The following is a 21,941-nucleotide window of genomic DNA, read 5'->3' on the forward strand; positions in this document are numbered from 1 at the left end:
TAATGGCAATATAGGGTATCACACAACCGGTTATAGATTTTGCCAGTTCCTGCACTCCTGTATATGCCATAGTTCTGACAACATGAAACACGCTGAACTTTCTGTCCAGGGTGGGTGTCTGGACTGGCTCTCCTAGGTATGTGCTGCTCTGAGACGTTCATACCCATTCCTTCAGCCCTGTTCCCGGCGTTAACAATGCGTCCTGTCCTTCCAGGGGCTGGCAGCTTCTCCCTGCTCCCCTTGCCCTGTCTTGTGCACTGAACTTCCCACCCCCTTGCTCGCTCCCGATTTAGTAGTGAGCTGAGAGGGGAGGGAGGGTTTATAAGGCCCCGGTGCTGGGAGCGGGGGGGAGGTGGCTGGATTGCATCCTGAGTTCGGGAGTCAGCTGAGTCTAGCAGTGCACAGCCCCACATGAGAGCATTCTGCAGCGCGGATTCCATGGGATAATATACACGCACAACCTCCGCGATACGGATTGTGGTGACTGGCAGCGGTGTTCTGCTTACATTGGGAAGAGCTGTACTGTAGGAGCATTGTATGGTGTCTGCTGGCGCTAGCTGGAGTTGGGCACAAGAAGTGTAAAGTGCTGGAAGAGCTTTGGGTGAAGACTCCTCCGAGACACCCGGGCCCACCGGACACCAGCCCTCCAGCAGGTACTGTTCGTTAACGGTGTGCGCTCAAGTTTGTGTAGAGGGGAGTCCTGTGTACTACTGGGATGTCGGCACTCATACTGCGTGCTGGAGTCTGTAGGCCGGTCAGTGGGTAGCTTTATTTGGTGTGGACGTGCGGTTCTCCTCACAGCAGCGTTTTTCCCATTCACATAGCGCCTGTCGCTTCAGCCTCCTCACGGTTAGGACGTGTGCTGACCTTGGTGACAGCTGCCAGCTTCAGCTTTTTAGGAAAAGTCCGTGTAGCAGCATCTGGTAACGGCGCTGCCCTCTCCACGTGTGCGATCCCTTCTGCACGGCTGCCTCTAGGCGTGATAAGCTCTCGGTGCTGCCACTGTGTCGGTACCGTGTGGCGTTTGTGCCAATTGGAAGAGCAGCAACGTAGAACGAGTTTCCCGAGAGCCGCACACTGCCCCTCTGTAATCGACTCCTGCAATGTTCGCTGAGGAACGGGGAGGCGGGAGCGCAGGCTGTTGGCTGTGTCACTAGAATTTGGTGGTGGAGGGGAGTATGAAGTTCACTTGTTTACACTCTTCTTGTGGCTGACCCAGTAGCCCCTCGCTCTCTCCCTCAGGTTCTCCAATTCTCCTCCCCTCCCTGAGCAACCAGAGGGTTGAGGTTGTAGAATTCTGTCACTATTTTTAGGGGAAAGGAAGACTATTAGGGGTCTCATCCCAAATAGTTTATTTTAAGTAAGTTCAATGGTTGTCCTGGCTGCCAAGTCTCCTCAGTGCCCTATAGAGGGGGGTGAGAGGAGGGCACTGGCCACATGAGCTGGTGCCATGAAATATACAAGTAGCACGTGAAAGGCGAGGCTCATCACAAACGTGTGCTGCTTGTTTAGGGCGACTATCTGTGTTCTGGCCACTTGTCCTTGCATGTGGCAACCGTTCTGGGACTTGTGGAAGGCTGCCCGTAGATTCGGTAATGATACAATAAAGTAGTACCACAGATGAAACCTAGGGACAATAGGCTGCGTGCTTCAGTGGAAACTGGTCGTTATTTGCCTGCGTCCACAGCCAGATGTTACATGAGGGAATGCAATTTTATATGCTCTATTCACACTGCGTTTGTAAGCTGCACTTTTTCAGTTCTTGCGGCCCCCCCCCCCCACTGCAGTTTACTGGGTACCAAGTTTAGATAGGTGCTAAGCTGCATAGTATTTCTTTCAAGAGAAAAATAAGCGGGTAACGGGCACCTCTGGCATTTCTTATCTTGGTAAAAATCCAACCTGTCCCATCCGTGTTTACACCAACATGAGATGTAAGGAGCGGTTCCCCCCCTCCCCCAATACATGGGGATTGAAGCCTTGGGTACCACCCCTCTTGTCCAGAGATGCAGACCTTTACCGGTTATTACCGGACTGGTGTGAGGCTGTACGCTGTTTTGTGTCGGGAGCACAGACTGGACGTGGTAAGTGAAGTTGTCCTGTGACTTGGTACTGCGTTGGAGCACCACCACTTCGAAGACTTCTTTTCCTGGTGATATATCCAGGATTATTACTTTTGGCCACTTTCACACGGCAGTATTTTGGTCCGTATTTTGCATCCTTATTTGTAAGCCAAAACTAGGAATGGAGCATAAGTATAGTGGAAAGATTGGCACTTCTTCTGTGGCGCTTCTGGTTTTGGCTTACAAATACTGATTGCTGTGTGAAAGTTGCCTTAAATTGTGGTTTTTCTGCCTAGCTTCTGTTACTAACACATATTACCCTGACGGTAAGCCAACAGTGGCCAACATTTTGGCGATCACGTCTGCACGTCATAAAATAGACTTGTTTTGAAAACCACATTTAAGGGCTCATTCAGACGAGCGTGTATCTCGTCCGTGTGACGGTCGTCAATCGGCCGTTACACGGGCTCATGTTTTCAAATGGGGCTGTTCACATGACCGTTTCAACGGAGCATGTAAAGGGTCTGTGAAAAAAATAGGACATGTCCAATTTTGGTTGCATTTTCACGCATCCCTCCTTAGACTCTAGTCTATATAATAAGACCCGCATGGGTGCACCTCGGATGTGAAAAACTGCAGATTTTGTGAATGTAGCCTTTAAACGGAGCAGCAAATGAGGTTATATACCATATAGTAGATTAACCCATTAATGACATGTCACGTACATGACAGCCGTTAAGGGGAAGTATTGAGCTGGTGACGGCTGTTATACAGCCAACACCTCGCTGCAATGGGCAGAATCAAAGATCACTTTGATTCTGTCCAACACCTTAAATGCCGCAGTCAATTGCAACCACAGCATTTAAACTGTTAGAATCAGGGCAGCACCCGCTCAAACACGCCATCACGCCCCCCGCAATGGGATCGGCCGGTGACTAAGGTTATGGCAGACTGAGGGCCTAATGGTGTGCCATGTCTGCCATCTTTGAAGCCCTCCATCTGGCAGCGGTTCAAGGGCGACTTGTCAGTATCCTGATCTACTGCAATACATTAGTATTGCAGTGTATCATGCAAGTGATCGCTGGTTTAAGTTCCTTATGGAGACTAATAAAAAAAGTTAAAAAAAGTTAGTCTTTTATAATGTTCAAAAAAATAAAAAAATATCAAGTTAAAAAAAAAAAAACTTTTTCCCCTAAAGCAATGTTATAAAATAAGTTAACTGGTATCGCCGTGTCCGTGAAAGTCCGAACTATCACAATATAGTTGAGACCATAAAAATATATACATAAAACATGAAAATTGCTGTTTTTTGGTCACCATAGCTCTCCAAAAAAAATAGAATAAAAAGTGGCATGTACCCCAAAATGGCATCTGTGAAAGCTACAGCTAGCCCCGCAAAATGTAAGCCCTCACACCGCTAAATTGATGGAAAAATAGTTATGGTTCTCAGAATATGACGCAAAACATGTTTGTTTTCTAGCAGATAGTTTTCTTTTTTAAAAAGTGGTGAAACATAAAACAAAACAAATTTGGTATTGCTGTAATCGGATCAACCTGTAGAGTAAGTAGTTTTTACCGCCTGATTGATGCCGTAAAACCCCCCCCCCAAAAAATAATTGCGTAATCGCTGTTTTTTTTTCCCCATTTCACCCCACAAATATTTTTTCAGCTTCCCATTACATTATGCGATACAATAAATGGTTCCATGAAAAACTTCAACTTGACCTGCAAAGAAGTCCTCATATGGCTGTCGACTAAGAAAAAAAGTTATGGCTTCTGGAAGGCAGGGAGGAAAAAACTAAACTGAAACTCAAATTGGCCTGGTCGGTCTCTAAGGGGTTAAAGACCGCATGCAATTTTCAAAATTTTTATTTTTTTGACCTTTGCAGTGGTTTGCTCTTATGGCAGTCTAGCTGCTAGTTTGCCCAGTATTTACCTGCTCATTCGTGTTTTGGACCATCCGCACCTCTAGTAGCCAGGGCAATGTTCACGTTTTTGACATTTACAAATGAAACCGAAGTGATCAAATTATAGAATCATATTAAATCGTCATACCTCTATTTTCTAAAAATAGACTCCTCTCAGATTTGTCAAAGCCACTCGGCACTTTATACACACGTGCATCATCGTCGGTGCAATTTTGCAGGAAATTAGATGCTTTTAAATAATACCATCAAAATTTATTCAAAGTCCACCACCTGGACAACAATAATTTTTTTATTTCGTTCTCCGTAATATTGGGGAAATATAAAATATAACTTTTACTATATTTTCTTTAAGAGCATTTATGAAGTAAAAAAACATATATACGTAGAGATGTCATATGCCAATTATACATGCATTTTTTCATATACTTTTTATGATATGCATTTTCATGAGATTTTGTAAGACCGCAAATTGTCCACCTCTAAGGGTTATTAATCTGTATTCTTTATCTTTTCTGGAGGTTTCCCCAACATTTGTTGTTTTATTTGTCTTGCATAAATGACATTTAGAAGTAATATGGAGATTTAGGGACTGTTGCCCTCCTACCCCTTTTTTTTGGTGTTAATAGTCCTCCATTTCTGTCAAATGCCAAGAGTGGCAAACCTCTTTTCAATGACAAATAGTAAATTAACCCCTAGACGCACCAGGACGCAACTGTACGTCCCTGCTGCCAGTGTCTTAGCGCACAAGGACGTACAGTTACTGAGTTTTTCCCGGTGCACACGGTCGCCGACAGCTGACACTCCACTCTTGCCGACCAGCGGTCCTTTGCCGCTGGTTTCGGCGAATTAACCCCTTAAATTCGGCGATCATGTGCAATCGCTAACTGTTGGGGGTTTCTAACATATCGGCAGACCCCGGTCCGAAATCGCGGGGTTTGCCGATAGTTACTATGGCAAACGGAAGCCAAACAATGGCTTCCGGGTCTGCCATGGACGGAAGCCCATCAGGACCAACCTTCGGCTGGTCATGATGGGCTTCCTGTCAGAGTGACAGGAAGTCACTGTGTCGTTCCCGATGGCACACTGTCGGCGACAGTGTGCATCGGGAACTTGGAGATCAGCTGTCCCCGACAGCTGACACTCCAGTATTGCCGATCAGCGGCTCATCGCCGCTGATTTCGGCAATTAACCCGTTACATGCGGGGCTCGATTTCGATCTCCGCATGTAGCGGGTTTGTAGCGCATCAGCAGCCCCCATGCGATCATGGGGGCTTCTGATGCTTGTGATGGCACCCGGGGGCCAGACAACGGCCCCCAGGTCTGCCATGTATGTCAGCCTATGAGGATCAGCCTCTGAGTGACTGTGACGTCATGCTGACAGTTGGAATACGTTACACTACCTAGGTAGTGAAATGTATACTAGCAGCGATCAGAGCTGCAGGTCAAAAAAAGAAAGTGTAAAAAGTTAATAAAAATGTTTTATAAAAGTGTAAAAATAGGTTTTTGTTCTCCTATAATAAGTCATTTATTATAGGGAAAAAATGAAAACGTTAAAAAAAAAAGTACACATATTTGGTATCACCGTGTTCGTAACGACCCAATCTATGAAACTATAATGTTAATTTTTCCGCACGGTGAACGCCGCAAACAAAATAAACGGAAAACTATGTCCGCATCGCTATATCTTGGTCACCACCCCTCCCAAGATATAGAATAAAAAGTGATCAAAAAGTCTCATTTACCCCAAAATCGTACCAATAAAAACTACAACCCGTCCTGCAAAAAACAAGACCTCCCACAGCTTTTTTGACAAAAAAATAAAAAAGTTACGGCTCAGAATAGCATGTCCCAGAAAATAAATTTATTTTATAGAAACTTTATTTTATTGTGCTAACGCTGCAAAACTTTTAAAAAAACTGTACACATATGGTATCGCCATAATCGTACCGACCGGCAGAATAAAGTAAAACTTAATTTATTGCGCACGGTGAACGCTGTAAGAAATAAAGAATTGAAAGTGCCAAAATTGTTGGTTTTTTTTGGTCACCTTAGCATTTTGACCCCACAGGATCTTTTTTAGAGCTAACTATACCCCTAGAAAAATGCCTTGAGGGGTGTAGTTTCCAAAATGGGGTCACATTTGGGGGGTTTCGACTGTTTAGGTACCACAAGACCTCCTCAAACCTGACATGGTGCCTAAAATCCACTAGCTGCTCCTTTGCTTCGGAGGCCTGTGTTTCAGTCCATTAGGACACTAGGGCCACATGTTGGATATTTCTAAAATCTGCAGAATCTGGGCAATAAATATTGAGTACGTTTCTCTGGTAAAACCTTCTGTTACAGATTATTTTTTTTATTACAAATGAATTGCGGCAAAAAAAATGAAATTTGTAAATTTCACCTCTACTTTGCCTGTGAAACACCTAAAGGGTTAAAATACTTTCTGAATGTGGTTTTGAATACTTTGAGGGGTGCAGTTTTCAAAATGGGGTGATTTATTGGGGGATTCTAATATAGAAGGCCCTCAAAGCCACTTCAGAACTGAACTGGTCCCTGAAAAAATGGCCTATTGACATTTTCTTGAAAATATGAAAAATTGCTGCTAAAGTTCTAAGCCTTGTAACGTCCTAGAAAAATAAAAGTACATGAAAAAAAATGATGCACACATAAAGTAGACATATGGGGGCTGTTAACTAGTAACTATTTTGTGTGGTATTACTATCTGTTTTACAAGCAAACACATTTAAATTTAGAAAAATGGTAATTTTTGCAAATTTTTGCTAAAATTTGACGTTTTTCACAAATAAATATTGAATTTATCGACCAAATTTTTTCACTAACATAAAGTACAACATGTCACGAGAAAATAATCTCCGAATCGCTTGGATAGGTGAAAGCATTCCAGAGTTATTACCACATAAAGTGACACATGTCAGATTTAAAAAAATCTGCTGTGCCACAAGGCCAAAACAGGCTGTGTCCTAAAGGGGTTAATGTCCTCCCAACACGTTTCCTCCTGACCAAACAATTCCTCAGGGGAGATAGGTCAAAAGAGCAGCTTTATCCAGATTCATTGGATGCTGCTAAAAGATTATTATGGCTGTTTTTAAAAAAAACAGCTTTCCAGTGAAAGCATGCTTGCAGTGGCAAGGGATCAACCTTCCCACTTGGAAAATCAGAACCCACGCCTGTTCCTGGTGTCTGACGTCAGATGCATCACATATCCTGGTAAGTTAGCCGGAGTTAGAGAGGTTAGGGCATGTCCACATGTCATGGATTTGCTGCAGAAAATGTCATTCATTTGCATCAACTAGCGGACTATTCGTACCATTTCATTTTGTTTTTTTGTTTTTTTTACTGCATAGAATAGTGCAGATATTTGGTGTGTACCGTGTGCACAACTTTTTCAAGGGCTGTGAGATTTCTCCTTTCTGTTATGTCATTTCAATCCCTGTAAGAAATTTTGCAGCACTTCTGCTGCATATTACGCTCTGCTCAGGGACTCCATCAATATGTAATGTGACAGCCCCTTGTGGTCATGAGCTTGATAAGACGCCGACACAAACCGCATCGGAAGCAAGCCCTCAGTCACGTGGGGCCGTGTCAGTGCGTCATCAATATTCGGAAAACTACAGGACCTCTGGCACCAATTCACTGGGTTTCAACTACACAATCAGTACAGAATTAAAAATTAAAGTACATTAGTAAGTGACTTCTTTTTACATAAAAATACAAATCCAAAGCAATTTTTGGTACCCAGATAACCCCTTTAATTCACATCCACTTTGATTCTACTTTAATCCGCTGCATATTTTCTGACCAATTCCGGACAGAAAATATACAGCAATTCTTTTACGTGTGGACAAGCCCTTAAAAGCACAGATTGTAGTGAGCTGCAAGTAGATTCTGCTCACTTCAAGCTGCTCTAGTTCCGACTAGGTCATATCTAGAGCTCGGATCCAGGGCTCGTTTAAAAGCGAAGACTTTTAGCTGCTAGTAGGAGGAGCCTTTCTGCCAGGATGTATGAAAGCATTATTGGCCAAATATAGTGCCAGAAATAATACTGATTTATCCATTGGTAGCACTGTATGGCGTGCTGTACCATCCAGCGTGCATCACCCGATTTGCATTCCCTGTTATGTATACTCTTTAAATGGGGAATCCGTTTAAATTCCCCTTCCTCCTTACCCTCTCCAGTTGTTTCCTGTCCCTTGGGAAATGGGAAGCAGGATCTGTGCAGATCTCTGTGGGATCAGTAGGTTTTTCATCATGCACCCTGGTTTTTCTCTTTCCCCTGGATGAACAAGCGGTGTCTCGGCAGGGAGGATCGGGGCTGGGAACTGGGCTCAGAGCAGCAGATGCCTCCTCTCCAGCTCCTTGGCATAAATCCTGCAGTGCGGACAGCCCTGGGCTTTTGGACCAATCTCCTACAAGTAACTGGGGTCAGTGCTGACCTGGCAGCACTAGACTCAGGGATTTCCCTTAGGCAAGGAAATCCCTTACTGCACATGCAGCCGGTGTCTCTATCATCCGAAAGTACTTAGCGGCTCAACCAGCTTTTTAAAGGTAGAGTTGAAATTTTCAACATTTTTGGTGCCAACATGTCTTTAAAGGGGTTGTCTGAGATTAAATGACTGTGTTAAATGCTTGTAATTTATAAATGTAAATATATTTGTAATTTACTTACATTTTCCAAAGTGGCCCCGTTTCCAGATCCTGCCGTGGGGTACTTGACGGGTGACGTCACTCTCTGCACTGGCTCTGGCCGCTGTGTTGATCTTCAATTCTTTGCCGGGTACACAACATGTCACTTGTGACGTGCCGTGTATGGGCTGTACTGCTGCACAGCCTGTAACGCGCATGCACAGTCCCTGCTGTTCTCACAGTCCCCACTGTTCTCTAGATAACAGCAGGGACCATGCATGCACGTTACAACAGAACAGCCCAATACAGGGCACGTCACAAGTGAAGTGTCATATACCCGGAAAAGAATTGAAGATCAACACACCGGCCAGAGAGTGATGTCACTCATAAAGTACCCCACGGCACGTGGCCACTTTGGAAAATGTAAGTATATTAAAAATGTATTTACATTTAGAAGTTACAAGCATTAAGTCATTTTATCTCGGACAACCCCTTTAAGGACCAGTACTGCTGGTTTGATCTGGGTAGTAGTTGTTATTTCAGTGCTGCTATTTGCTGAATTCATTGAGTTCAGCCAAGACGTCCTGTGCAGAGTCTGCTGACATATCCAGAGCCCCTAGCCCGGTAAGAATGTGGTAATATTTTATATAACCCCCTCCCTCTGTAAAGCCTCCAAAATATTTGACTGAAAAAGCTTATATATGTTTATTTTTCAGGGAGGTAGAGGGAATTCAAAATATCCGACCTATTAAGAAGTGTGGAATTTGCAAAAAATCGCTTCCTACCACACACAAAGCGTTATGACAAATGTTTGGCGACGGTTGTGAACGAGGAGTCCCTGTCCCTTCTACAAAATATCAGAAGTATGATACGAGTGGAGGTGGATACAGCTCTGTCTCAGAACCGCCCACCATCTCCCATGCTTCAACTTCTAGATCTATCCCGCAGGGAAGGTCGGACTTTGTCCATCAGGAAGAGGGGGAACTAGATTTTGACTATTCATCAGATAAAAATAGTGGAGGACACAGATCAACTTAAAGGAACAGTGTCACCACAAAAAAAATTTTCATGTCAGTTTAATGTTAGTTTTTTATTAAAAACGTTTTTATTTATTTGTGTGTTTGTGTTACTTTCTATTTTTTCACTTTTTCTTCCCTATGGGGGCTGCCATTTTTTTTCCATTTCTGTATGTGTCGATTAACGACACATACAGACATGGAATACGGCAGCCACAGTCCCATAGGGACTGCGAACGGGTCCCGTCCCATCCACTTCTGTGTACGCCGTCTGTGTGGGAACTGCGCATGCGCCGCTCCCACACAGTCCAATTTGAAATGCGCGCCGTCCGGCGCCATTTTCCTGTGGACCGGAAGTCGCGGCCGGACAGTAAGATTACTACTTCCGGTCGCGGCTTCCGGACTTGTGCACTTGGACCAGCGGCAGCAGACGGAGCGGACGGGCCGGAGGGAGCCGCGGCGGCAGGAGCAGGTAAGAGATTTCTATGTATGTTCGTGTTTGTGTGTGTTTACTACTGTATGTAAACCTACTACACTGTGTGTTAGCTCAAAAAATGGCGACACACAGTGTAGGAGGTTAGACCGTTCAATCCCCTCGTTTATCCCGGCACTAGCCAGGATAAAGGAGGGGGGGGATTCTCAGAGCTCATTAGAGCAAGTGCTTTTTTCCCAATTTTGCAGCAAAAAGCAATGTGGTTGCTTTACCACATGCAATGCTGCAATTTTGGGAATAGCTCCATCTAGTGACCAGCAATGGGAAATATTATAAATTGGAATCTAATTTATAATATTTCCTGACTCGTGAAAAAAATAAAAAAAATTTGAACAATGTTTAATCACCTACACACTAAATGTTTAATTAAAAAAAAAAAAACATGTTTTGCTGGCAACACATTCCCTTGAAGGCAATAAGGGGCTCCATGAAGATAGAAGTCCAGGTGCGTACAGGATTAAATGTTTGAAGGACTGGACTCTATAAGACTACTAGTTTTTCCAGTCCACAAGAATATTAAGAAGTTAATTAAAAAAGAGTGGACAGACACTGAGAAGAGGTCATTTGTCCCTAGAATTTTCAAATGTAAATACCCATTTGCAGATGAAGATACAAAAAAATGGGATAAAGCCCGTAAGATTGAAGCCCCAGTAGCAAGAATTTCAAAACGCACTTCCATACCATTTGAAGACATGGGATTATTAAAGGACCCGATGCATAAAAAGGCTTAAGGTATCCTTAAACTAGCATAGGAGGCCAGTACAGCAGCCCCTAAAGCATTGCTTCAACGTGTACAGCAAGATGTTTAAAAATTTGGATGGAGCAACTAGAAGATTCAAGACTCCAAGAGACCAGATTTTAGCCTCCATGCCAGTACTTCAGAGGGCAGTGGATTTCATTACTGATGCATCGGTCGATTTCTGTCCAGCTTAACAACCGCTCTCCAATTCTGCCAGAAGAGCTTTCTGGCTTTGTTTTGCTATCTGGCTTAGTTTCTGGGCAGGAAACACGGCATCCAATTCTAGGTTGTGTTCCATAGCCTGTGAGGGTTGTAGATTATTTGGCTCTGGGCTAGACCATACCCTAGAGTATTCCTCAGACAGGAAAAAGGGACTTACTTCTGAAACCAGTTTCTTCCAGCAAAGATGGCCCTTTTGAAACCAGGGGAGAAATCCTCAGGAGGTTGTGGGAAATCCAAGACTTCAAAATCAGAGGCAGAAAAACAGTGTATGTTTAATGCCAATGCTGGATAAAGCCCCTCCTGAAATACTCAATGACGCTAGAGGGTTTGTGGGGGGCAGATTAAGATTCTTCTCCCATACGTGGTCAGGGATTTCTTCAAGTTCATGGATATCAAATATTGTATCTCAGGGTTGTCAACTGGAGTGCAGTTCCCTTCACCCAGAGAATTTTGTATTAACACAGATATTCACACCCTTTTCTCGTCAGCGGGAGTTGGAGAGAGAGATAAAGATCCTCCTGCAGAAACAGGGGATTCCAGTCCAGACTTCACAGCACAGCCAGGCTTATTCCCCTTTTATTTCTAGTCCCCAAATCAAATGGAAGATCCAGAGTGATAATAAATCGGAAGCGTCTGAACGTACATATCCAGTACAAGACGTTCAAGATGGACACTATTACTTCCACCATCAATCTGCTCAGACCCTTTTTTGCTTCATGATCTCCATAGACCTACAGGATGCTTGCTTCCATATACCCATACATCCAGGCTCAAAGATTCCTGAAATTGGCAGTAAATTGAACAGGAAGGTTGATCTTCAGATCCAAGCCCTGCCATTTGGCCTCTTGTCTGCCCCCAGGATCTTCACCAAGATTATGGTGGACTGCCCGACCTATCTTCATCAGAAACATATTAATCATCCCATACTTGGGCGATCTATTAATATCGGCAGAATTTCATCAAAGATTAAGTTGCCATCTAAAGACGAGACAACAGCTTTTCCCATCCCTGAGCTGGCTGAGCAACCTAGAGAAATCAGACCTGACACCAGAGCAATCAAAGGTATTTCTAGGGATTCTCAGGTTCAGGCTTTGTTTCTTCCAAGAGAAAGGAGATGCGCTACTTCAGACTGTCACTTCTTTCATTTATCAAACATCGGCTTCTATAAGAGAGAGAATGTTGGTGGTTGGGTTACTAACCTCTTCCATTCCAGTAGTCAGATGGGCCCAGGTGCACTCAATAATTCTCCAGCACTTCCTTCTGTCATTCTGGGACAAGACGCCGGAATCTCTCAATCACAAGAGGAGGATTACTTTCAGGGTAAAACCATCTCTGACGTGGACACAAGAAGAAAATTTATCAAGAGGTGTCCTGTGGTCAGAGGTACCCAGTAGTCATAACTACAGATGCCAGTCGGGTCAGAACATGATGCAGGGATCATGGAACCTCTATCAAGAGCTTCATCAAACTTAAGAGCACGAACAGCAGTCTGGGAAGCTCTGAAAGCCTTAAAGTCTACTAAAGAGCAAATACATCTATTTTCTGATAATGTAAACTCTACAGTAGCATACCTGAACAAACAAGGAGGAAAGAGAAGCCTGCTCCTTTGTCAGGTATCAGAACAAATCATCTGGGCCGAGCTAAATGCTCCATCTCTAACATGTATACATCTAAGAGGAACAGTAAATCAGGTGGCAACTACCTGAGCAGACAGACCTTGTTTCCAGGAGAGTGGTGTCTAAATCTGCAGATATTCAAAGACCTTATCAGAAGATGAGGCCAGCCAGAGATGGATCTGTTCGCAGAAAGGAAGAACAGGAATGTCATTAAGTTAGTTTCCCTGTCCTACAAGGACAATTTGTCAGGAGTAGATACCCTCTCTCAAACCTGGAGGGGCAAACTCCTATATGCCTTTCCTCCATTCCCTCTCATCCCCAGGGTTCTGAAGAAGGTGTTAGACTAACCCTCGTTTTCTCCAATAGCTGAGGATGTCTCAAGAAGCACCCTGACATCTACCTCCCAGGTGGGACTTGCTGTTCCAGGGTCCAATCCTTCACCCAGCTTGGGTCCAGAACGGAGCATGATGATGAAGGGCTTTTCAAAAAAAGTAGTAGATACATTATTGGAGAGCAGGAAAAAGGTCACCTCCAAGATTTACCACAGGGTTTAGAGAATCGTTCCCTCCTGAAGCGAACCTCTTCAACAAATTCTTTTCTCCAACCCAGTATATCAGCTATCCTGGATTTTCTTCAGTCAGGTCTTGACTTAAACTTAAGAACCAGTACCCTGAAAGTCCATACTGCAGCTCTGTGCCTTCCTGGATCAGATGCTAGCGGACCATCTGTGGGTTAAGAGATCCTCCAGAGCAGCTTCTAGTATGTCGGCTCACAACTGTTTCCAGAGTCCCTCCTTGGGATCTGAATTTAGTACTGACTGCACTTACCAGACATCCTTTTGAACCAATTCCGGATGCTTCCTTGAAGACAGTTTTTATTTTTCTTCTAGCAATATCTGCACAGAGTTTTAGAAATAGAATCCTTCTCATCGCCTCCCTATTTGAACGCCCTGGCAGATAGAATCATTCTAAAGCCCTTACAATCTTTTCTTCCGATGGTAGTGTCACTATAGATCGGATATAATCTCCAACCAAGACCTTCGCTCTGGCCGTTAAATTTTACAGGTCATTGTTGTAGTGTTTCCCCCCCCCCCCCCCCCCAAAAAAAAAAGAAAACTGTTAATCCTCCTGGTGGTGCTGTTGTGGAAGTGTAATGGTATAATTTCTCTAACTGCGTAATTAGACTTTCCTTTTGAACCTCTTGACAGCACCAGGTTTTTTCCCCACCCTTTTCAATACATGTATTTGAAGAATATTAAGATTCTTAGCCTGCATATTATCAAGTCTCTGGTATTAACTGTAAGGAGGGGGAATTTAAACTGCTTCCTGTTCCTGTCCCTTGGAGGTGGGGAATTCCTCCTGGTGGTGCTGTCATGGGGGTTAAAGGAAAATCCAATTACCAGTAAGTAATTTTCCTATAATCAATATTTATCCCCTATCTACAGGATAGGTAATAAATATCTGATTGGTAGGACTCTGGTGGGGGTTCCAGCGGTCAATCACAAATGAGCTTACCTTGCCGTTCCTGGGAGCCCCATAGTAATGGAGTGGTAGTGCATAACCACCACTCCATTAATTTCTATGTACTTCCGGAGATGTGAATGAAGCCGTAATCGAGCACAGTGGTCTTTTGTGAATTTAAAATTATATATATATATATATATATATATATATATATATTATTTTTTTTTATTTTTTTTTTTGATGCCTTAAATATTTAGAACAAGTCAATGTTTTTTTCATATAGTAAATCATTATCAATATCCTATATTAGAACTATATTTTAAGCAAATTTTTAAGAAATTTAATTTTAGTTACCTATTCGATAAATCCTATATAACTTTTTTATTAGTCCCACTAGGGGACTTTTCATTTGATCGCTTTTAGAAAACACTGCAATACTTGTGTATTGTCAGTGTAAAACTATCAGTAATCTGTTGGGCCACTAGGGGTAGACCTTTGTTAGGCCCCAGCTGCCATAGAAACCATTGACACCCTCCCTTATTTATGTAACTAAGATAGAGGCAACATATTCCGCAGCACTGTAAAATAGGTCCTCACTTACAGTCCCTACTGGGGCTCACAAATTTCCTATTAAATTCCTATTAGTATGTTGTCCTTGGTGGGATTTGAACTCAGGATCCCAGCGCTGCAAGGCAATAGTGCTAACCACTGAGCCACTTGGCTAGCGCCAATGTCTGCCATTAACCCCTCAGATGCCGCGATCGACATCGTCACGATACCGTGATATCACGACACATGATATCATGACTAATCCGATCGCTGCTATAGCAACCAGAGGTCTAATAATGGCCTCCTTGTCTGCCACGTACGATAGCCTATTTGGCCCCCGCCCACAGACGGGACCTAATAGGCTTGCTGTCCGTGAATTACTGACAGCTCTAATGCATTGCACTACGTGGGTAGTGCAATGCATTAGAGTAAAGATCAGAGGTGAAGGACCAAGTCCCCTAGTGGGACAAAAAAAAGTTAATAAAGTTTCAAAATTTAAAAATAAGTTTCAAGTCAATAAAAACAAACACTGCCTTTTTCCTATAACCCCTTCAGGACTGAGCCTGTTTTGGCCTTCAGGACGAAGCCGATTTTTCAAATCTGACATGTGTCCATTTATGTGGTGATAACTCCGGAATGCTTTTGCCTATCAAAGTGATTCTGAGATTGTTTTCTCGTGACATATTGTACTTTATGTTACGGAAAAAATTTGGTCGATAAATTCAATATTTATTTGTAAAAAACACCAAAATTTGAAGAAAATTTGCAAAAATTAGCATTTTTCTAAATTTTAAATGTATCTGCTTGTAAAACAGATAGTAATACCACACAATAGTTACTAGTTAACATCCCCCATATATCTACTTTAGTTTGGCATCGTTTTTTGAACATTCTTTTATTTTTCTAGGACGTTACAAGACTTAGAACTTTAGCAGCGATTTCTCATATTTTCAAGAAAATTTCAAAAGCCGATTTTTACAGGGGCCAGTTCAGTTCTGAAGTGGCTTTGAGGGTCTTATTTATTAGAAAGTCCCCATAAATCACCCCATTTTGAAAACTGCACCCCTCAAAGTATTCAAAACAGCATTCAGAAAGTGTTTTAACCCTTTAGGCGTTTCACAGGAATTAAAGCAAAGTAGAGGTGAAAGTTACAAATGTCATTTTTTTTTTACAAAATTCATTTGTAATAAAAAAAATTCTATACCACAGAAGTTTTTACCCGAGAAATGGAACTTATTATTTATTGCCCAGATTCTGCAGTTTTTAGAAATATTCCACATGTAGCCCTAGTGCGCTAATTTACTGAAATACCGGCCTCAGAAGCAAAGAAGCACCTAGTGGATTTTGGGGCCTCCTTTTTTTTTTAGCATATATTTTAGGTACCATGTCAGGTTTGAAGAGGTCTTGTGGGGCCAAAACAATAAAAACCCCCAAAAGTGACCTCATTTTGGAAACTACACCCCTCAAGGAATTTATCTATGGGTATAGTTAGCATTTTGAACCCACAGTTTTTTTGCAAAATGTATTTGAATTAGTATGTGAAGATGAAAATCTACTTTTTTTTCTGAAAAAAACGTAGAATTTTTTTATTTTTTTAATGAATAAAAGAGAAAAAACACCCCAACATATGTAAAGCAATTTCTCCCGATTACAGCAATACCCCATATGTGGTAATAAACTGCAGTTTGGACCCACAGCAGGACTCAGAAGGAAAGGAGCACCATTTGGATTTTGAAATTCTGATTTTGCTGGAATAGTTTTCAGTGCCGTGTCGCGTTTGAATTGCACTGGAGGGAACAAAATAGTGGAAACCCCCGGAAAGTGACCCCATTTTGGAAACTACACTCATCAAGGAATTTTTCTAGGGGTAAAGTTAGCATTTTGATGCCACAGTTGTTTTGCTGAATTCATTGGAATTATTCTGTAAAGGTAAAAATCTACTTTTTTTCTGAAAAAAGGTAGCCATTTTTAATTTTTACAAGGAATAAAGGAGAAAAAGCACCCCAACATTTGTAAAACAATTTCTCCCGATTACGGAAATATGCCATATGTGGTAATAAACGGCTGTTTGGACCCACAGCAGAGCTTAGAAGGGAAGGAGCGCTATTTGTCTTTTGGAGATCAAATTTAGCTGAAATGGTTTTTGGGTGCCATGTTGCATTTGCAAAGCCCCTGAGAGGCCAAACAGTGGAACCCCCCAAAAGTGGAAATTACACCACTTAAAGAATCTATCTAGGGATATAGTGGGCATTTAGACCCCACAAGTCTTTTGCAGGATTTATTAGAATTAGGCCGTGAAAATGAATATCAACATTTCTTCCACTAAAATGTTGTATTTTTTCAATTTCACAAAGGATAAAGGAGAAAATGCTGCCCAACATTTGTAAAGCAATTTCTCCCGAGTACGGCAATACCCCACGTGTGGTCATTAATGGTTTTTCATTAGAAAGTAATTAACCCTTTCTGGACTGATCCATTTTTTTCTTTTCCTTTTTAGTTTTTTCCTCCCCGCTTTCCAAGAGCCACAACTTTTTTATTTTTCAGTCAATAGAGCGGTATGAGGGCTTATTTATTGAGGGACGAGCGGTCGTTTTTATTGGTACCATTTTTTGGTACATACAACTTTTTGAGCACTTTTTATTACATTTTTAGGTAGAGCCAAGGTGACCAAAAAACAGTGATTTTGCCGTTTTAAATGCTTTATTTTTCACGTGAGACGCTCCATGCATCACCCCCCCCCCCCACACTACGACATGCTATGTTGTGGTACGCGCAGGGGTTAATGTGCAGCGGATGGTGCAGAGTAAAAATTACAATTTTCCACTCATATGCCATTTTAGTGCACTACATGTTATGCCCAGTTTGTGCCACTGAAGACGAATACCTCATAAAATATTAAGCGGGTTCTCCTGGGTATGGCGATGCCATATCTATGGGCGTAAACTGGTGTTTGGGCACGCTGCAGGGCTCAGAAGGGAGGGAGCAGCATTTGGCTTTTGGGGCGCAGATGTAGCTTGGTAGTAGTTCTGTTTGGGGTTTTACTGGTGTCTCAATATATAATGTGGGGGCATATGTAATCTGTGCGGGGTACATCAGGGTACATGTTATCTGTGCGGAGTACATCAGGGTACATGTTATCTGTGCGGGGTACATCAGGGTATAATAAGAGGGTATAATAATGCAGTAAATAAATAATAATCCGCAGATATGTGGCCGGTGTCGCACTGATAAAAGGCGCCCGATCTTATCTGCTTTTGGAACACTGCACATTTTGCATCGCCATATTCTGAGAGCCAGAACGGTTTTATTTTTTTTCCACCGGAGCTGGGTGAGGGTTTATTCTTTGCGGGACAATCTGTAGTTTTCATTGGTACCATTTTGGGGTACTAGAAATTTTTTTGATCACGTTTTATTCAATTTTTTGGCAAGCAAGGTGACCAAAAACCATCAATTCTGAAACTGTTTTTTATGGCGTTCACCCTGGGCTATAAATTACCATTATATTTTATACTGCGGGTCGATACGATTACAGCGATACCATACGTATATAACTTTTTGATGTTTTGCAGCGTTTGTGCAATAAAATCACTTATTTATAAAATAAATTCTTTTTTGTGTCACCATATTCTGAGAGCGATAACTTTTTTTATTTTTCAGTCAAAAATGCGGTGTAAGGGCTTGTTTTTTGCGGGACGGGTTGTAGTTTGTATTGGTACCATTTTGGCGTACATGCGACTTTTTGATCACTTTTTATTGTCGATTTTGGGAGGGGTGGTAACCAAAAAATTGTGATTCGGGCACTGTTTTTCGTTTATTTTTTTCGCGGTGTTCACCGTGCGGGAAAAATAATATTACAGTTTTATAGTCGGGGTCGTTACGAACGCGGTGATACCAAATATGTGTACTTTTTTTATCGTGTTAATTTTTTTCCTATAATAAAAGACTTATAGGAAAAAAAGCATTCTTTGTTTATGTCACTTCTAACTTTTATTTTTACACTTTTTCAAAACATTTTTATTATCTTTTTTTTACTTTTTTTACTTGTCCCACTAGGGGACACTTAGACTTGCAGCTCTGATCGCTGCTGGAACACATTACACTACACACGTAGTGTAATGTGTTGTAACTGTCATTGTGACGTAACTGTCACACTGACAGGAAGCAGAGGAGGAACGGCCGGAGGCTGATCCTCCGAGGCTTCCGTACATGGCAACCCGGAGGTCATTGTCTGGCCTCTGGTTGCCGTGAGAAGGATCGCCAGCCCCCGCAAATACATGTGGGGGGCTGCCGATCCGCTGTAAACCTCTTCAATGTGGGGATCGCAATCGACCACCGCATCGAAGGGGTTAATTGCCGATTTCAGCGGCGACAGGCCGCTGATCGGCAACAGGGAGAGCAGGGCTGACACCCTGCACAGTTAACCGCCGCTGCGGTGTAGCGCCGCGCGGCGGTTAACTGTCAAAGCACTGACGTTAATGAACGTCAAGGTGCGCGAAGTTACTGCACACATTGACGTTCATTAACGTCAAGGTGCGGGAAGGGGTTAATAAGCCTCTTATTATTGGAAAAAAGTGAAAATGTCAAAAACGGCACACATTTGATATCGCTGTGTCCGTAACGACCCAAACTATAAAACTATAATATTTTTCCCGCACGGTGAACGCTGCAACCCCCCCCCCCCCCCCAATAAAACGCCAGTCACCATTTTTTTTCTTACCACCCCTCACAAAACATAGAATAAAAAGTGATCATAATGTCGCATGTACCCCAAAATGGTACCAATAAAAGCTACAACCCGTCCCGCAAAAAAGCCCTTACACAGCTTTTTTGACTGAAAAATAAAGTTCTGGCTTTCAGAATATAGCAACAGATAATGTGCAGTGTGTCCAAAAGCGGATAACGTTTGGCCCCATTTATCAGTACGACATCAGCCACATAGCTCTGAAATATTATTTATTTACCGCATTATTATGCCCTGATGTACTCCTCACATTACATATGCCCCCATATTATAAACTGAAATACCAGCAAAACCCCAAACAGAACTGCCAAGCAAAATCTGAGCTCCAAACGCTGCTCCCTCCCTCTTGAACCCTACAGCGTGCCCAAACAGCAGTTTACGTCCACATATATCGCATCGCCATACCTGGGGGAACCAGTTTAGCAGTTTACAAGATGTGTCTTCGGTGGCACAAACAGGGCACATCATATTGTGCACTAAAATGGCGTATCAATGGAAAATTGCAATTTTCACTTTGCACCTTGCGCTGCACGTTTACTTTCAGATGGAAAAACACCTGTGGGGGCTAAATGCTCACTACACTCCTTAAAATGCCTCAAGGGGTGTCGTTTCCAAAATAGGGGTCACTACTTGGGGGTTTGTTTTGCTATTTGGCCTCAGAGCCCTGCAAGTGTGGGCCAATTTTGTGAAAATCACCAAAATGGACCTCAAATGTGCATGTTGCTTTTTACTTCTGAACTCTGTCATATGTCCAGGCAAATGTTAAATGCCTTGAGGGGTGTAGTTTACAAAATGGTGTCACTTCTTGGGGGCTTCTACTGTACTCTGGTACCTCAGGGTTTTGCAAATACGACATGGCGCCCAAAAACCAAGCCAGCAAAATCTGCATGCCAAATCGTGCTCCTGCCTTTGAGCCCTGCCGTGTGTCCAAACGGAAGTTTATTACCACATATGGGGTATTGCCGTACTCAGGAGAAATTGCTTTATAAATGTTGGGGTGCTTTTTTCCTCTTTATCCCTTGTGAAAATGAAAAAATTCAACTTGTTGTTGGAAAAAACGCTGATATCCATTTTTACGGCCCAATTCCAATCAATTTTGCAAAAGACCAGTGGGGTCTAAATGCTTACTATACCCCTAGATAGATTCCGTAAGGGGTTTAGTTTCCAAAATGGGGTCACTTTTGGGTGGTTCCTACTGTTTTGGTATCTCCAGGACGTTGCAAACGTCACATGGCACCGAAAATCATTCCAGCAAAATCTGCGCTCCAAAATCAAAATGGTGCGGTTTCCCTTCTGAGCCCTGCCGTGGGTCCAAACAGCAGTTTACGGTAAGGCTGAGTTCACATGACCTATTTTCAGACGTAAACGAGGCGTATTATGCCTCGTTTTACGTCTGAAAATAGGGCTACAATACGTCGGCAAACATCTGCCCATTCATTTGAATGGGTTTGCCGACGTATTGTGCAGACAACCTGTAATTTACGCGTCGTTTGACAGCTGTCAAACGACGACACGTAAATGGACTGCCTCGGCAAAGAAGTGCAGGGCACTTCTTTGCCACGTAATTTGAGCTGTTCTTCATTGAACTCAATGAAGCACAGCTCAAGATTTATGAGCGTCTCAGACGCCTCGCAAAATACGCGGAGGAGCATTTACGTGTGAAACGAGGCAGCTGTAAACAGTGTCTTTTCACTCGTAAATGCCTCTCAGCGTGTGAACATACCCTTATACTCCATATGTGGTGGTAATCGGGAGAAATTGCTTTACAAACGTTGTGGTTCTTTTTCTCTTTTATTCCTTGTAAAAATTTTAAAAAATTGAATTTTTATTTTTTTATTTTATTTTTTCAGAAAAAAGGTGGATTTTAAGTTTTACGGACTATTTCCAATAAATTTAGCAAAAAAACTGGGGGCTTTGCACTGGTTTGGCACCACAAGACCTCTTCAAACCTGACATGGTGCCTAAAATATATTCTAAAAAAAGGAGGCCCCAAAATCCACTATGTGCTCCTTTGCTTCTGAGGTCTGTTTTTCAGTCCAGGAGGACACTAGTGTCACATGTGGGATATTTCTAAAAACTGTAGAATCAGGGTAATAAATATGGAGTTGCACTTCTTGGCTAAAACTTTCTGTGGTACTAAATGTTTATATTACAAATTAATTTTGGCAAAAAAAAAGATTCGTAAATTTCACATCTATTTTGCTGTAATTCCTGTGAAACGCCTAAAGGGTTAAACTTTTTGAATGCTGTGTTGAATACTTTGAGGGGTGCATTTTTTAAACTGGGTGATTTATGGGGATTTCCTAATCTATAAGGCCCTCAAAGCCACTTCAAAACTGAACTGGTCCCTGTAAAAATCGCCTTTTGAATTTTTCCTGTAAATGTGAGAAATTGCTGCTAAAGTTCTTAGCCTTGTAACGTACTAGAAAAAAAAAGGACGTTCAAAAAACAAAGTAGACATATGGGGGAT

General features: G+C 42.5%; 1 protein-coding gene across 3 annotated transcripts in view; it reads left to right on the forward strand.

Annotated features, from left to right (window-relative positions):
- Positions 1-490: 490 nt before the first annotated feature.
- GRB10 (growth factor receptor bound protein 10) overlaps positions 491-21,941 on the forward strand; it is a 439,832-nt gene continuing 418,381 nt past the window's right edge. For 2 of the 3 annotated variants that reach the window (XM_075826992.1, XM_075826993.1), the window contains exon 1: positions 491-653. The gene's annotated coding sequence lies outside the window, so the exon portion shown is untranslated. The remainder of the gene's footprint in view (positions 654-21,941) is intronic. The other variant, XM_075826991.1, reaches the window with a different exon arrangement.

Source organism: Rhinoderma darwinii, chromosome 5 (genome assembly GCF_050947455.1).
Source record: "Rhinoderma darwinii isolate aRhiDar2 chromosome 5, aRhiDar2.hap1, whole genome shotgun sequence".
In the NCBI taxonomy this organism is placed as follows: Eukaryota; Metazoa; Chordata; class Amphibia; order Anura; family Rhinodermatidae; genus Rhinoderma; species Rhinoderma darwinii.